The 5,957-nt window shown below is 29.3% G+C and overlaps 1 long non-coding RNA gene across 1 annotated transcript; it reads right to left on the minus strand.

Moving 5' to 3' along the window:
- Positions 1-917: 917 nt before the first annotated feature.
- Positions 918-3,805, minus strand: LOC120272382. The gene is made up of 4 exons (XR_005540181.1): positions 3,670-3,805; positions 3,291-3,337; positions 1,777-1,889; positions 918-1,306 (listed from the first exon to the last, which is right to left on the minus strand). It is a non-coding gene; the product is annotated as an uncharacterized LOC120272382 (long non-coding RNA).
- Between the last annotated feature and the right edge of the window lie 2,152 nt (positions 3,806-5,957).

The following is a 5,957-nucleotide window of genomic DNA, read 5'->3' on the forward strand; positions in this document are numbered from 1 at the left end:
TTCCTATCAGTGGACTCCAATAATTTGTGTGAACAAGAAATATCAAACAAGAAAAGAAAAAAAAATATTTTTTTAATAATAAAATTCTTGAAATATATTTTCAATAAAATATGCTAAAAATGCCCTAAAAACCCCTCCGAGTTTTACTAATTCACAAATTGTCCAGCCAAATTTGGGTATTCCTAAGAAGTCTTTTCTTCTGACATCATACTTTTCTGTCTTTCTGTCATAAAGGTAGCTGATGTTGACGAAAATGCCACTTAGTTTTTTAAGCGGGAATATATAATATTAAACGGAAAATCATATATTAAACATCAAAAATAAATATTAAACGAAAACTACACACTTTAAGCGGGAAGTATATGTTGTAAGATACAATAAACTGACGGAATAAACTGCATTAACTAAACAACTACAAGAAAATTACTGTTTAGAAACAGTATTTTCCGTTTCTAATCCGTTGCTAAACTGAATTAGCAATGGATTAGAAACGGAATTTATCTGTTTCGACTACCCTTGTTTCTAATTTAAATAGAACGGAAAAATATTTCGTTTCTAAATTTAGAAACGGATTGGAAACGGAAAGCATTATATTTCTAATTTTTGAAAAATTAAAACGGAATAAGATGTGTTGCTAATCCATTCTAAGTTACAAAAATAGAAACGGATTTCAAACGAAATATTTTCTGTTTTATTTTTGTTCCCCTATTAGAAACAATAGCTATTTTGTTTCTAATCCGTTCCTAAAGTTTTTTTTAAAATTAAAAAACAATATTCAAACAAATAAATCCATTTCCAATCCGTTTCTAACATTTAAATCAATAAAATAAAATAAAAATTATATCCCTAATTTTTTTTAAAAACATGCTACATAAATTTTTAACCTAGAACACCAACAAATAAGATAAACTCATCAATTCATACAAAAAGAAATATTTAAGTATATATGTTCAACACAAAATAATAAGTATACGACAAATACAACTATAAGTCAACATCATGATCGTCAGTAACTGGTTGTGAGTCCTGTGCGGTAAACTGCGACTGCTGAAGAATCCTCCTCTCAAAACTCATCATCATATCCTTCATTTAACGCATCATCTCCGCACAATATTGGTCCCTCTCCTCTTTCATTTCAAGCAAACTTTGTTGAAGCTCCTTGTTATTATCTTGTACTTGGCCAAGCGTCTGTTGAAGCCTCTCCTCACGATCTTGGACTTGGTCAAGTTTCTGTTAAAGCCTCTCCTCACGATCTTGGACTTGACTAAGAGTTTGACGCAATTCTCTAACCTATATATCTATATAACTATAAATATATATATATATATAATTATTAAAAAAATAAAAAATAAAAATAATTTTTATTTTTATAGTTACAAAAGATACACTAAATTTCTTCCATTTACTAATCCTATTCAAAACCCAAATAATATGAAAACAGACAGATGATAATCCTGACCTGTAGACAGTTGAGAAAACAATTTCTTCTCTCATTGACTATTTATTCTCCCTGCTAACTAAATTTGCAAGTAGTGAAAAGCTCTACAGAGTCTAATACTTTGATTAAAGGAAAGAACAATACTAACATAGGACTGTAACAAGGCAAAACCAATATGGACAACCAAATTGATATACGGCATATAACAATTGAAATTTCTCAACTAAACAAACAAACAACCAACTTAAAAAAAGGATGAAACATTAATTATAAGCACTACAACCGCGAAGCAATGACAATGAAGAAATGACAAACAGAATTTCTAAGGACATGCTTACCTGTAAGGCCGACTTGTTAAAGTACTTTTTTGTTTCACACCAATAAGTCCTCCTTTCTTTTGACATGTGAAGAAATCAAAATGCATGGCTTGGATTCGGCCCATAGGCAAAAACTGTCAATAATGAATGAATCACAAAGTATCAAAGACTAAATAAATTGGCTTGCAGAGAAAGGTAGTTATCAAGTAAGGGAGGGAAAATTATGATGCGCAACATGCTGCCTGATAAATACCAGTAGCACCATGACAAGTTGGAATCAACCACAAAGTCAATTATATTACAACCTACCATTCTGAACATTGTTTTATGATCACATATGACCTACTGTCTTTTTAATCAATAAAATACCTAGCAGGCCGTAACAAACACATTAGCAGTCAATCCTATATATCTATATAACTATAACTAACTAAATAAATAAATAAATAAATATATATATAATTATTTGGGTTTTGTAAACTATAATTTTGGTGGTAACTTTTATAACAACTGTCAAGTACTTTCATCTAAAAAAAAAAATTCCATGAACTATAACAATATCATGCAAATGTAGGACATGGGAGGTGGTAATTAAGTGGGCATAACTAATTTGTTAAAAAGAATACAATTATGATGACAATGAAATGAAAATAAAGTATACACTTAACGTTGACATTAATTAAAACAAGAGAAGTAGACACGTGAAATGTGAAAGAAGGAATGAACCAGAGTCACATGCATAACTGCAATTGAACGAATATCCTTAAAATTAAAATTTATTTTTTAAAAAAAAATTATGAATCATGGAAGCAAGAGTAAAATATCTTGGATTATTTATGTGTTTGGATTAGCCCATGTATTCCATAATAATTTGAAATCTTTGGATTAGACATAGTGTTACTATTTAAATATCTTTAGATTATTTATTATTATTATTATTATTTTTAATAAAATAAATAAACCATAATTTATTAAAGGCAAATACATATCTTTGAGATTTTTTTGTTGACCAGTACAGTGCCATCTATAATATCCCAAAGCAATCTCTATTTTTATGTAGTCTTGAGATCTTCATTTATCTGTATCTAGGTTTATTCTTGATATAGATGGTAGTCATTTGTCTATCTTCAAAATGAATTGCGGACTTTGGTCCTATTACCAACCCCAATATTTATTTCTAATATACATCATCTTATATACTAACAAATGTCTAAATATTCAAGTGCCTGCTAATCGTGTATTTTTATTTTCCTATTCTTCAACTATTGGTATGCTTTGTTTTGTAACATCTAGCTTTGAATTAAAAATAAACCAGCTGACAGATTGATCAACTAAATTGAATAAATTACCATGTTGTGAAGAACTCATTGAACTCATATCAGAACTTACACAAACACTATAAACTATAAAGACCTGTTTTACAATTATGAAAACAGTAAAAAAAAAAAAACCTTTAGGACAATTACAGTCAAAATCTTTCAACAAAAGAAACTTTTCAAGCAATGATAATCCAATATCACACTCAAAGTGCATACCTTTGGAGCATTTTGAAGTGAAAGCAGGACTCATGTTTGGGTATATCCTGTGAAGAAGCAAGCATACAATAACAATTTATTCAGATTCAATGAAACTACATGAGAAACATAAAGAACAATGATCACATTTATTATGAAAAAAAAACATAAAAAATAAACCCTAATAAATTAGAGTGCAAAACAAACTTATCATCTAAATTTACAGCAAGGTCTAGTGTGGATCAAAAACAATAAATTCAGGAACTAATCAAACACTGTGAATACTGTGAGATTTTGGTCAAAATGCAAAGCATTTAGATTTGAGGATCGATGATGATAAGAGATCACTGAAATACAAATCAGAATGCGTATATCTCGTGGGAGGTTGGATGAGGGTTACCTTTAACAGTCAACGAAGCAGAGGTAGTCGGCGAGAGCCGACGGTCCGGCGCCGGCGGCGAGCAATGGAGGGTGAAGAGGCGGCGGCGGCCGGGATATTGAATGTAGGGATTGGCGAGCGTGAGGGGAAAGAGGTTGTAAAGGTGGAGCCAGGATAAAATTTTAAAAACGTCCCTGTGAATTTTGATTATTTCAAAATAGGTCTAAGTTTAATATATTAAATTAGGATTCATGTATTTAAATAATATATTAATTTTAAAATCCATTTCTGGTCCCTTTCTATTAGAAAAGGATTAGAAACGGATATTTTTTAATATTTAATAATATTTAAATAATATATTAATTTTAAAATCCGTTTTTAGTCCCTTTATATTAGAAACGGATATTTTTTAATATTTAATAATATTTAAATAATATATTAATTTTAAAATCCGTTTCTAGTCCGTTTCTATTAGAAACGGATTAGAAACGGATATTTTTTAATATTTAATAATATTTAAATAATATATTAATTTTTAAATCCGTTTCTAGTCCCTTTCTATTAGAAACGGATTAGAAACGGGTATTTTTTAATATTTAATAATATTTAGATAATATATTAACTTTAAAATCCGTTTCTAATCCCTTTGTATTAGAAATGGATTCGAAACGGATATTTTTTAATATTTAAGAATATTTAAATAATATATTAATTTTAAAATCGGTTTCTAGTCCCTTCCTATTAGAAACGGATTAGAAACATATATTTTTTAATATTTTCATAAATCATATTTTTAAATGCCCGTTTGTAAGCCGTTGTTATTAAAATCATATTTCAAACGATTGTTATTCTGTTGCTAATCTGTTGCAAGTACAAACAAAATACATTTCGTTTCTAATATTCTGTTTTTAAATTGTAACTTTCTTGTAGTGAATAAGCTGTCAGAAAAAGGAGGAACTGTTTTGCAAATTCAAATGTCATAAGGTCTGTGTAGGATGTTTTGAAACTTTCAGAGACTTATAATTCATTTTTCCTAAAATATATTGTTGTTATTTATTCATATATATATATATATATATATATATATATATTAAAAAGTTAGAAAAAATATCAAGCTATTTTTATTGATTTAGAAGAATTTGCAACAACCACTATGTAGTGTAGTGGAATGTTATGAAAATGATAAAAAAACAGACCTAGGATTGAATCTCTGGGTTGACAATACTATTGCAATAATGTTTATTCAATGTTTAAAGGTAGTTCCCCCCTCCCCCCGGTCCCTCAGTTTGGTTTCTGAAATACCATCTAGGCATGCGCCAGTCATGTACATGGTAGGAATCTAATTGGCCCATGTGTCATATAGCCGAGTTAATAAATTCTTATGGAGAGATTAAACCACCGTAACTAGTGCACCATTGTACCTATCTATCCCTTAACACCCTCTTGTGGGACAGCGCATGTCGCCTTTGTAAAAAAAAAAAAAACTGCATGTCTTTTTCATATTTACTATAACGATAATGACGTGTAAGCTAACCTAATTATAACTAAAGATAACTCGAGTTCCTTTTTCACGACCTCGTACTAATTATGGACACAGTTAGTGGCCGAACCAGGACTAGTTGGTAAGGGGGCTAAAGGTAAAGCCTTAAAAAAAAAAAAAATTCATCCACATAAAACAATTATCTCCTATAAAAATAGTGTGAAAATATAACAATAATTTGAATACATACATATATATATATATATATATATATATATATGTATATATATAGACCACAATTTGAACTATTGCTATTGTTGGTGCAAAACATATGAGATATATAAATAAGATAAGGTAATTGCATCTCTTGGTTTTGTATTTTCTGAAAAAGCTAAAATCGATCTCTCTTAATATAGGAAACCGAACTATAATTTATTTATAAAAAAAACTGTAGTATATTTGACGTACAATCTCATGAACTTATTTTTATTAACTACTAAATTTTGAAAAAAATTAACATAAAAAATGAATTTAAAAACAAAAGTCACAACCAAGATTCAATCCTGCACACTAACATATGACATGCTCTAAACCATGCCTACTAACCATAAAAACACACCCATGATTTACATTTTGAACACCTAAATAAATCATTATCACATTGTCTAAATGTAAAAAAACCCTTAGCTTTCAAATGCCCTAGCTTTGCCGGACCTTTGTGTGGTGGCCTGAAACCCCTGCTCGCCCCCTTGGTTCCACCCCTACACACAGTGTGTGATAGGAAATGCCAAATTATATAAGTAAATTTATAGAAATAAAAATAAACACT

The sequence above is a fragment of the Dioscorea cayenensis genome, chromosome 11, assembly GCF_009730915.1.
Source record: "Dioscorea cayenensis subsp. rotundata cultivar TDr96_F1 chromosome 11, TDr96_F1_v2_PseudoChromosome.rev07_lg8_w22 25.fasta, whole genome shotgun sequence".
NCBI lineage: Eukaryota > Viridiplantae > Streptophyta > Magnoliopsida > Dioscoreales > Dioscoreaceae > Dioscorea > Dioscorea cayenensis.